At 56.4% G+C, this 11891-nt stretch overlaps 2 pseudogenes; both read left to right on the forward strand.

Moving 5' to 3' along the window:
• Nucleotides 1-3307: 3307 nt before the first annotated feature.
• Nucleotides 3308-3486, forward strand: LOC137000915 (U2 spliceosomal RNA; annotated as a pseudogene).
• Nucleotides 3487-11077: 7591 nt separating this feature from the next.
• LOC137000911 (U2 spliceosomal RNA) lies at nt 11078-11256 on the forward strand (annotated as a pseudogene).
• The last annotated feature ends 635 nt before the right edge of the window (nt 11257-11891 follow it).

Consider the following 11891-nt stretch of genomic DNA (forward strand, 5'->3'; position numbering starts at 1 on the left):
GTGCCAGGGGGGAGGCACCGGCTGACCCCCGATTTAATATTATAAATTCGGGAGAAGGACGCGGGGGCTGGGTGCGCGAAGCAACCCGCATTCAGGCCCTGTACAGGAGGAACCGTCGCAAGGCGGTGCGAGAAGTGCTACAGGGCCCCGCTGACTTTTGCCAGGTGCCTAAGCAGCGGGTGCACCAGTACTTCGAGCGCCTGTACCGCGACGAGGGCCGACTGGATGGCGCCGATGCGGATGTGGAGCCCGCTGAACCCGCGACGCCGGAGGATGTCGCGCGCCTCACGGATCCCTTCGCGGAGCGAGAGGTGGACCGTCGGCTGCGGCGTATGACGAACTCTGCGCCGGGGCCCGACGGCGTCACCTACCGTGACCTTCGCGGAGCGGATCCTGGAGCGTGCCTCCTCGCAGCACTGTTCAACATCTGCATCCGGCTCGAGGCAGTCCCAGCGTCCTGGAAGACCTCCAATACAGTGTTAATTTTTAAGAAAGGAGACCGCGACGACTTGGAAAATTGGCGCCCTCTCGCTCTCGGTGACACTATGCCGAAGCTATTCGCCGCTCTCGTGGCCGATCGTCTCACAGACTGGGCGGTCGACCGGGAAAAACTTAGTCCCGCACAGAAGGGATTCCTGCGGGACGAGGGGTGTTACGAGCATAATTTCGTCTTGCAGGAGATCCTGACTGATGCGCGGAGGAGCCGCAGACAGGCGGTCGTCGCGTGGCTGGACCTTTCCAACGCGTTTGGCTCGGTCCCGCACGCGGCGATCCGCCGCGCTTTCGTTCGAGCCGGCGTGCCGCGGAAAGTCATAGAAATATGGCGATCCATGTACGACGATTGCACGACTCGGGTTCGCACCGTCGAGGGCTACACCGTGCCCATCAACATTCGCTCGGGGGTGCGCCAAGGTTGTCCGCTGAGCCCCATCACCTTTGACCTCGCAATCGACTCGGTGCTGCGTGCAGCTGCCGGGGCGGGGGCGGGGTATGACCTGAATGGGGTTAAATGGTCAATTTTGGCCTATGCGGATGACATTGCACTGGTGTCCGACACGCCTGAGGGAATGGAGCGGCTTCTAGTCGCGGTGGAGGGCGAGGCTCTGTCGGCGGGACTGCGGTTCAACCCTGCCAAATGCGCCACACTGCACATCGGGGCAGCTGCCGGCGGCAGGGTCCTGCCGACAAGATTCGCCGTCCGGGGCCAACCGCTGCCTTGTCTGGCAGAGGGCGAGCCTTATCGGCATCTCGGCGTCCCTACGGGATTCTCGGTGGACCAAACGCCCTACACCACAATTCGCGGCATCCTGGAGGACCTCGAGAAGGTAAACCGGTCCCTGCTCACCCCGTGGCAACGCGTAGAAATGGTTGCTGTCTATCTGCTTCCCAAGTTAGATTTTCTGCTGCGGGGTGCAGCCGTGGAGAAGGGCCCCCTCAAGGCCACGGACCTGCAGATCCGCAGGTTCGCCAAAACGTGGCTCAACCTCCCGCAGAGAGCAAGCGCGGAGGTAGTCTACCTGCCTCCTCACAAGGGGGGATGTGGACTGCTTCCGTTGGCTGACCTCGCCGACGTCCTCACCGTTGCCCACGCGTTCCGTATTCTTACGGCGCGTGACGTGGCGGTGCGTGACTTGGCGTGGGCTACGCTGCGGGGAGTGGTTCGGCGACGAATCGGCCACGCCCCTGACTGCGAGGAAATCGCCGCCTTCCTCTCCGGTTCGCTGGAAGGGAGGCTGAGGGGTGGAGGGGAGTCCTCCTTCTGGTCAAGGGTCCGGAACGCCGGAAGGAGACAATCCGAAAGGTTGTCCGTGCGGTGGAGGTGGGTAAGCGAAACCGAGGAGATGACCGTGGGATGTCGGGGCCCCAGGGGAACGACGGTAGTGGTACCACCAGGAGCTCGCTCCCAGGTGATTACCCGTCTGCGCTCGGCTGTAGCTTTTTATTATTTAAATACGCTCGTGCGAAAGCCGGACCAGGGGAAGGTGTACGAGGTGTCGTCGCGGAACGGGGTGAGCAATCACTTCCTCCGTGGCGGCAGCTTCACTCGTTTCGCCGACTGGCGATTTGTACATCGCGCCCGCCTAGACGTGCTCCCCTTAAATGGGGCACGTCGATGGGGGGAGGGCGATAAGCGCTGTCGGCGCTGCGGTGGGGCAGCCGAGACCCTTCCCCACGTATTGGGTCACTGCGGGGTACACGCGGCCGCGATACAGCTGAGGCATGACGCCGTCTTGCACCGCCTCTGGAAGGCTTGTCGCCTGCCGGGTGAGGTACGCGTGAACCAGCGGGTTGAGGGCGTGCACGGGGAGCTTCGAGAGCTACGGCCTGATCTCGTGGTCAGGCACGAGCAATCGAAGTGCGTCGTCATTTGCGACGTCACGGTGCCCTTTGAAAATAGGCTAGTGGCTTTCGAGGAGGCTAGGGCGAGGAAGGTCGCCAAGTACTCAGCCCTAGCGGAGGAGCTGCACCGACAAGGGTATCGTGTAGCGGTGACGGCCCTCGTCGTGGGCGCCCTCGGCTCATGGGACACGAGAAATGAGGCGGTGCTCGCGATGCTCCGCGTGAGCAACAAGTATGCGCAATTAATGCGCCGCCTCATTGTCTCGGATACCATTCGCTGGTCGAGGGACATTTATGTGGAGCATGTGAGCGGCGTGCGCCAGTACAGAGCTCCTCTCCCTCCGTCTGAAGATGGGGCCCTTGTTGAGCCGCCCCAAGCAATTCGCCAGCGTTGGCCCGACGATCAGCGCGGCGACGATCAGGGTGCTTCGCGGCCTTTATGTATGCGTGTGCTTTAGTGCGATAATCGTGGCGGGTGTCAGTGATATTTTTCTGTGATAATTTATACTGTTTCTTCCGGCCCGCCACGACGATCGAGTGAATGTCGCGTACTTGTTCAAGCGAGAGTGAATGACGCGTTTTTATTTATTTAATTTATTACTTTTACTGAGTTGACTAGATTAGAGTTTTTATTTATTTATTTATTAGTAAATTAAGCCGCGCATGCACCCCCGGGACAATTTTATCTCTTGACTTATGTTTTACTGTGTCTCCGGGGGTGCCTTACAAAATGTATTTTAATAGCGCTGTTTTTAAATTTTTACATTGCTCCAGTCCGCCAGCTGGGGCAATATTTTTATATAAACTGTGATATGGTGTCCTGGGGGTGCGCCCTCAGGCACCCCAGCGTGATGCCCACTGCCGGGGGGGGCCATTGTCTCCCGGCCATTATTATTTATAAGGTGCGCGGCGTAAACGCCGAAATATTTATGTATTTTACCCTAGGGGGCTTGCCCCCTGGGGAACATTAGCTGCAAATTAAAGGCGTATAATCTGTTCTTATCAGCTTAATATCTGATACAATCCCCAAAGGGGATTCAGAATATTAAACTGATTTTTGGAACCGGGTGGGTGCCCCGGAGCTCGCTCCGGCTCCGCCGCGGGTCAGCCCAGCATTGCAGTGCCGCAGGGTCTGGCCCAATAATAATTAATAATAATAAATAACACCCTTGTTATTATTGCATTCACCCGGAGCAATAATATAAGAATCAGTTTAATATTCTGACTCCCGGCCCGCGCCGTCCGGGCCGAAAATCGCGATTTTGTGACGGGCGGGGTGCATGTTTTGTCATATTTTCGTACTTATTTTACTCTATTTATTCTTATTTTATTCTTATATTGCTCTTAGCTCGGAGAAAGCCAAAGTTTTATTTTATTTATTAACATAGTTTTCGCGAGTGAGTGTTGTGCTACGAGGAGAGGCGGTGCCGAGGAAAAGTGCCCGTGATCCGGCCGACTGCGCTTTGGAGGTTAAGTCCCGCTGTCATACGCCGTGGGACTTAGAAAAATTTCGAGTAAGTACCGCATAGGAGCACCTGTGTAAAAGTGACAGGTTGAGGTTAGGTGCTCCTGTGTACCCGTGCTCGCGAGTGGCAGGTGCGGTAACAGGTGCGTGCGTGCGCTACGGCGGGTGCGGTGCGGTGCGGGGCGTGCGTGTGTGAAGTGTCGCTGTGCCCGGTGCCGCTCGAGAGGTTGTCCTGGTGGACTTAGTTTCTGCATACATTGCATTGTCTGCAGCTAAGTCCATCGGGAACGCTATTGCGCACGCGTGTCGGTAGACACGCGGGTGACTCTTGCGGCATCGTCCGCGGCGACATAGATTCGCTACCTCGCGCGGCGTCGCTCTCGGCAGTCTGCCGGTGGCCTAGTAACTTTGCGAGTAGTGACTTGTCCAATTCGAGCTCGGACTTGTCCAGAATTGGCCACCGGCTTAAAACGCAATAACTCAATAAATAATAATACGAATTGAATAAAATCGGTCCGCCAATTAATTATTTATTGCTCTTCGTCCCGTCCGTCCGTCAATTTGTTATAATTATATGTTTATTTATTTATTGTGCTATATGTACATAATAAATGTTTTTTATATATTGTGACGCTAATTATTTATTACCCCTGCGCTTTTAACAATTGACGGAGACGGTAGACGCGTTTATTTATTATTTTTATTATTTATTTATTATTAAAACTGCCCTTTTATCTAGTCAACTGTTAGGCAAGTAGCTACTGGTAACTGTCACGGAAATCTTAACTTTTAACTATTATTTATTAACTCGTTTGTACAAATTTACTTTTTATTATTTACAATTTTACTATTTACAACTTCCTATTTATTTATTTATACATTTTTATATTTTATTTTTCACACTTACTTTTTATTGATTTTTACTATTATTTATTAATTCGTTTTTACAAATTAACATTTTATTATTTACAATTCTACATTTTACAACCTATGACTCATTTATTTATACATTTTTATATCTTATTTCTACACAATTACTTTTTATTACTTTTAACTATTATTTATTAATTCATTTGTACAAACTTACATTTTACTATATACAATTTAACTTTTTACAACTTTTGACTTATTTATTTATATAATTTTATATTTTATTTTACACATTTATTTTTTTTTACTGTTTTTATTATTATTTATTAATTCATTTATACAAATTGACATTTTATTATATACAGCTTTACTTTTTACAACTTTTGACTCATTTATTTATACAATTTTATATTTTATTTATACACTATTACTATTTATTTATTTTACTATATATTTTATTTTCCGTGACAGCCCAGCAACATTTCTAGATATTTTTAGTTATATTTAAGCACTGTTATCTTATTTTATACATTATTTATTATATCTTTTACCATTATTATTATTATTTATTACTAAAAGCGAAGGCGGACCGATAGGTATATTAGCACCGGCCTGCCACTAGAGAGACTGCATCGTGGGGCCGGCGGTTATCCATATTTTATTATTTATTGGACAGACGCATTATTTATTTATTTATTTATTTATATATTTTTATTATTTGCATATTTTTAATTATTTTTATTATTTTTTTTATTATTTTTTAACTGCATACGACCGCAATGGATACCGGCCCGCGCGTTGTAGTTTTAGCCTTCCCGCTCCCGAACAAAGTTCAATGTCCACGCTGCTATCGGGGCGAGGAGGCTTTCGAGCGAGTGCGGGGGGAGTATTGCGACCCGGCTCATTTATTAAAGCATTTGAAACAAATGCACCCGGGGGACACCGTGGCGTACGAGTGCTCCGTCTGTAAATATAGGGGGAAAACGGCGTACCCGAAAAAAGACGTAGCAAAGCACTACGACAAGGAGCACTCGGTCCCCCGGACAGAGCCGGGTCCGACTCCCGGTACCGAAGCGCAGCCGCGGCAATCGTCCGTGCGCGTCGGGAGTGCATCGACGAGTGCGCGAGCGCGTGCCCCGCGTGCGCAACAGCGAGCGGCGCCCGCGGGTGTGCCGTCGACGAGCCGATTGACCGGCTGGTTGCAACCCGGGCGCACCATGGCCCCGACACCATCGCCACCACCACCAACGACATCATCGGAGGAAGGGTCCCCCTCATACGCGGCCGTCACAGCAGCATCGACCTCCGCTGCAACGAGGACCAGCCCCCTGACAGCGGGGGCAACGGGGACGGTCGCGACGAGGCGCACCACGCGCAGAGGAGCGACACCGGAGGCCGCCGCGTTGGAGAAGACACCTCCTGGCCAGAATGTGCCCGCTGCGTCCTCCAGACGTCCGCCGTCGGCGAGATCGACGCGCGCCCCCCTGCGCTACTCCCCGGAGGAGCGAACAGCATCAAAGCGCAGGGGGACAACAGCGACGAGGAGGCGAAAGACACCCGAGCGCACCCCATCGCCAACCACCGTCGCTGGCACCGGGGCCAGTGGCGCGGTGCGCCGGGTGTTGCGCGCGTCGGTCCCCCGCGAGACCGCGGCAAGGTCGGCACGTTCCCCCTCTCAACCCCCGTCAACCCGGGCGACGGGGGTGACCACCAGGACCACCACAGCGAGAGGGGGTGCAGTCAGAAAGCCGCCCGGCAATTCCCCGCCGCAGACCAGCGCGGCGGGTGCGAGGAAAATGAGCCGGGCGGTGAGCGTGCCGACCGTGAAGAGCGGTGCGCGACAGCGGACACCCCCGATCATGCCAACGATCGGGGAGGCGTCGAGGGGAGGACGGGCCGCCACGGTGAGCGCGGAGAAGAGGCCCGTCGCTCCCCCGCGTAAAGAGGCAACGCCATCACCGACGCTGAGGACAGCGGGCACGCCGGCGTCGCAGGATTCGGGGGGCGAGCCGCGGACGAGGTCCGTGGGCAGTCAAACGCCCCCCATGAGGGCCCCCAGTCCGCCACTTCCATCACCCAGTGTGGCGGAAGGGCCCGTGGCCACTGCACACCGAGTGGCCATTACCGCGACGTCGGCATCGATGACGACGACGACCACGACGACGGTGACGACGACGATGTGCCGCAGCCCCATCATGTCAACGGGGCTGCCGGCACCGACGGGGGGGACGTCGCCCCCCTTACCACCAGCCACACCCCCGTCCAACGTGGGGACGTCACCGGTCGTCGGTGGGGCCAGGAGGTCCTACACGCCGACCCACTTACCAGCGAGGGCAACGGAGCGGCGGCAGGAGCCCAGCGTGGTGCGACTGGATTCTTCGGAGGACAGCGAGGGGGACGTGGAAGGGCCATGGAGGACGCGTCCGGGGCGAAGAGCCAAAAGGCGTCGGCTCTTGAGCGGCGGCTCGCCCGCGAACGAACCACCGGTCGCAGCGGCGACGGTTGCGCGCGCGGCGCCCGCGTTGCCACTCGCAACGCTGGCGAATCCATTTGTAGTGTTAAGACGACTCGAGGAGGAACAACCCCTCAACATAATTGGGCAACGGCGATACGAGGTCACCCCGCCGAGGGCGCGAGAGGGAGGAGACAACCGGGCGAGTACTGGTGAGTCAAACGCCTCTCATTCGAATGCTCCGGTAAATGTCCGCGGAGTGATGGGTCGTCGACGAGGCCCGAGGACCCGCGTACAGGCCGTCGGGGAGAACGGGGCATCCGCGGTCCCTGTGGATCCAGCAAGGCGCGGGGCGAATCAACGCCGGCCGCAACGACCGCCTGCTCAGCCCGATCGGTCGCCCCGTCGGCAGCCGGCGCGAGCGACTGTCGAAAGACAGCGCAAGCGTGTGAGGCTCGCCGCACGGGACGATCTGGTCGGTCGAGCAGCGGCCGTTGAGACGATTGCGGACCTGGAGGAGTACGCGGCACTCGTCGCGGCCTTCTTCAGGGAGGATGCAGCGCCGACGGCTGACGGGGAGGCGCCCGGTGCCCGAGATCGTCCACGAAGGGGCGGGCGGCCGCGGGGGCGGCGTGCAGCGGAAGCAGCAGTCGCCGACGAGAGAGGGGGTGCCAGGGGGGAGGCACCGGCTGACCCCCGATTTAATATTATAAATTCGGGAGAAGGACGCGGGGGCTGGGTGCGCGAAGCAACCCGCATTCAGGCCTTGTACAGGAGGAACCGTCGCAAAGCGGTGCGAGAAGTGCTACAGGGCCCCGCTGACTTTTGCCAGGTGCCTAAGCAGCGGGTGCACCAGTACTTTGAGCGCCTGTACCGCGACGAGGGCCGACTGGATGGCGCCGGTGCGGATGTGGAGCCCGCTGAACCCGCGACGCCGGAGGATGTCGCGCGCCTCACGGATCCCTTCGCGGAGCGAGAGGTGGACCGTCGGCTGCGGCGTATGACGAACTCTGCGCCGGGGCCCGACGGCGTCACCTACCGTGACCTTCGCGGAGCGGATCCTGGAGCGTGCCTCCTCGCAGCACTGTTCAACATCTGCATCCGGCTCGAGGCAGTCCCAGCGTCCTGGAAGACCTCCAATACAGTGTTAATTTTTAAGAAAGGGGACCGCGACGATTTGGAAAATTGGCGCCCTCTCGCTCTCGGTGACACTATGCCGAAGCTGTTCGCCGCTCTCGTGGCCGATCGTCTCACAGACTGGGCGGTCGACCAGGAAAAACTTAGTCCCGCACAGAAGGGATTCCTGCGGGACGAGGGGTGCTACGAGCATAATTTCGTCTTGCAGGAGATCCTGACTGATGCGCGGAGGAGCCGCAGACAGGCGGTCGTCGCGTGGCTGGACCTTTCCAACGCGTTTGGCTCGGTCCCGCACGCGGCGATCCGCCGCGCTTTCGTTCGAGCCGGCGTGCCGCGGAAAGTCATAGAAATATGGCGATCCATGTACGACGATTGCACTACTCGGGTTCGCACCGTCGAGGGCTACACCGCGCCCATCAACATTCGCTCGGGGGTGCGCCAGGGTTGTCCGCTGAGCCCCATCACCTTTGACCTCGCCATCGACTCGGTGCTGCGTGCAGCTGCCGGGGCGGGGGCGGGGTATGACCTGAATGGGGTTAAATGGTCAATTCTGGCCTATGCGGACGACATTGCACTGGTGTCCGACACGCCTGAGGGAATGGAGCGGCTTCTAGCCGCGGTGGAGGGCGAGGCTCTGTTGGCGGGACTGCGGTTCAACCCTGCCAAATGCGCCACACTGCACATCGGGGCAGCTGCCGGCGGCAGGGTCCTGCCGACAAGATTCGCCGTCCGGGGCCAACCGCTGCCTTGTCTGGCAGAGGGCGAGCCTTATCGGCATCTCGGCGTCCCCACGGGATTCTCGGTGGACCAAACGCCCTACACCACAATTCGCGGCATCCTGGAGGACCTCGAGAAGGTGAACCGGTCCCTGCTCACCCCGTGGCAACGCGTGGAAATGGTTGCCGTCTACCTGTTACCTAAATTAGATTTTCTGCTGCGGGGTGCAGCCGTGGAGAAGGGCCCCCTCAAGGCCACGGACCTGCAGATCCGCAGGTTCGCCAAAACGTGGCTCAACCTTCCGCAGAGAGCAAGCGCGGAGGTAGTCTACCTGCCTCCTCACAAGGGGGGATGTGGACTGCTTCCGTTGGCTGACCTCGCCGACGTCCTCACCGTTGCCCACGCGTTTCGTATTCTTACGGCGCGTGACGTGGCGGTGCGTGACTTGGCGTGGGCTACGCTGCGGGGAGTGGTTGGGCGACGAATCGGCCACGCCCCTGACTGCGAGGAAATCGCCGCTTTCCTTTCCGGTTCGCTGGAGGGTAGGCTGAGGGGTGGAGGGGAGTCCTCCTTCTGGTCAAGGGTCCGGAACGCCGGAAGGAGACAATCCGAAAGGTTGTCCGTGCGGTGGAGGTGGGTAAGGGAAACCGAGGAGATGACCGTGGGATGTCGGGGCCCCAGGGGAACGACGGTAGTGGTACCACCAGGAGCTCGCTCCCAGGTGATCACCCGTCTGCGCTCGGCTGTAGCTTTTTATTATTTAAATACGCTCGTGCGAAAACCGGACCAGGGGAAGGTGTTCGAGGTGTCGTCGCGGAACGGGGTGAGCAATCACTTCCTCCGTGGCGGCAGCTTCACTCGTTTCGCCGACTGGCGATTTGTACATCGCGCCCGCCTAGACGTGCTCCCCTTAAATGGGGCACGTCGATGGGGGGAGGGCGATAAGCGCTGTCGGCGTTGCGGTGGGGCAGCCGAGACCCTTCCCCATGTATTGGGTCACTGCGGAGTACACGCGGCCGCGATACAGCTGAGGCATGACGCCGTCTTGCACCGCCTCTGGAAGGCTTGTCGCCTGCCGGGTGAGGTACGCGTGAACCAGCGGGTTGAGGGCGTGCACGGGGAGCTTCGAGAGCTACGGCCTGATCTCGTGGTCAGGCACGAGCAATCGAAGTGCGTCGTCATTTGCGACGTCACGGTGCCCTTTGAAAACAGGCTAGTGGCTTTCGAGGAGGCTAGGGCGAGGAAGGTCGCCAAGTACTCAGCCCTAGCGGAGGAGCTGCACCGACAAGGGTATCGTGTAGCGGTGACGGCCCTCGTCGTGGGCGCCCTCGGCTCGTGGGACACGAGAAATGAGGCGGTGCTCGCGATGCTCCGCGTGAGCAATAAGTATGCGCAATTAATGCGCCGCCTCATCGTCTCGGATACCATTCGCTGGTCTAGGGACATCTATGTGGAGCATGTGAGCGGCGTGCGCCAGTACAGAGCTCCTCTCCCTCCGTCTGAAGATGGGGCCCTTGTTGAGCCGCCCCAAGCAATTCGCCAGCGTTGGCCCGACGATCAGCGCGGCGACGATCAGGGTGCTTCGCGTCCCTTATGTATGCGTGTGCTTTAGTGCGATAATCGTGGCGGGTGCCTGTGATATTTTTCTGTGATATTTTTATACTGTTCTTCCGGCCCGCCACGACGATTGAATGAATGTCGCGATTAACCGAGTGTGAATGTCGCGTTTTTACTTATTTATTTATTTATTGTTTTAACCGTTGACTAGAGTCTTATTTATTTATTATTAGATTAAGCCGCGCATGCACCCCCGGGACAATTTTATCTTTTGACCTATGTTTTATTGTGTCTCCGGGGGTGCCGTACAAAGAGCGCTGAATTTTATTTTATACATTGCCCCAGTCTGCCAGCTGGGGCAATAATTTTATATAAAACTGTGATATGGTGTCCTGGGGGTGCGCCCCCAGGCACCCCAGCGTGATGCCCACTGCCGGGGGGGGCCATTGTCTCCCGGCCATTATTATTTATAAGGTGCGCGGCGTAAACGCCGAAATATTTATGTATTTTACCCTAGGGGGCTTGCCCCCTGGGGAACATTAGCTGCAAATTAAAGGCGTATAATCTGTTCTTATCAGCTTAATATCTGATACAATCCCCAAAGGGGATTCAGAATATTAAACTGATTTTTGGAACCGGGTGGGTGCCCCGGAGCTCGCTCCGGCTCCGCCGCGGGTCAGCCCAGCATTGCAGTGCTGCAGGGTATGGCCCAATAATAATTAATAATAATAAATAACACCCTTGTTATTATTGCATTCACCCGGAGCAATAATATAAGAATCAGTTTAATATTCTGACTCCCGGCCCGCGCCGTCCGGGCCGAAAATCGCGATTTTGTGACGGGCGGGGTGCATGTTTTGTCATATTTTCGTACTTATTTTACTCTATTTATTCTTATTTTATTCTTATATTGCTCTTAGCTCGGAGAAAGCCAAAGTTTTATTTTATTTATTAACATAGTTTTCGCGAGTGAGTGTTGTGCTACGAGGAGAGGCGGTGCCGAGGAAAAGTGCCCGTGATCCGGCCGACTGCGCTTTGGAGGTTAAGTCCCGCTGTCATACGCCGTGGGACTTAGAAAAATTTCGAGTAAGTACCGCATAGGAGCACCTGTGTAAAAGTGACAGGTTGAGGTTAGGTGCTCCTGTGTACCCGTGCTCGCGAGTGGCAGGTGCGGTAACAGGTGCGTGCGTGCGCTACGGCGGGTGCGGTGCGGTGCGGGGCGTGCGTGTGTGAAGTGTCGCTGTGCCCGGTGCCGCTCGAGAGGTTGTCCTGGTGGACTTAGTTTCTGCATACATTGCATTGTCTGCAGCTAAGTCCATCGGGAACGCTATTGCGCACGCGTGTCGGTAGACA

This window comes from Linepithema humile, chromosome 6, assembly GCF_040581485.1.
Source record: "Linepithema humile isolate Giens D197 chromosome 6, Lhum_UNIL_v1.0, whole genome shotgun sequence".
NCBI lineage: Eukaryota > Metazoa > Arthropoda > Insecta > Hymenoptera > Formicidae > Linepithema > Linepithema humile.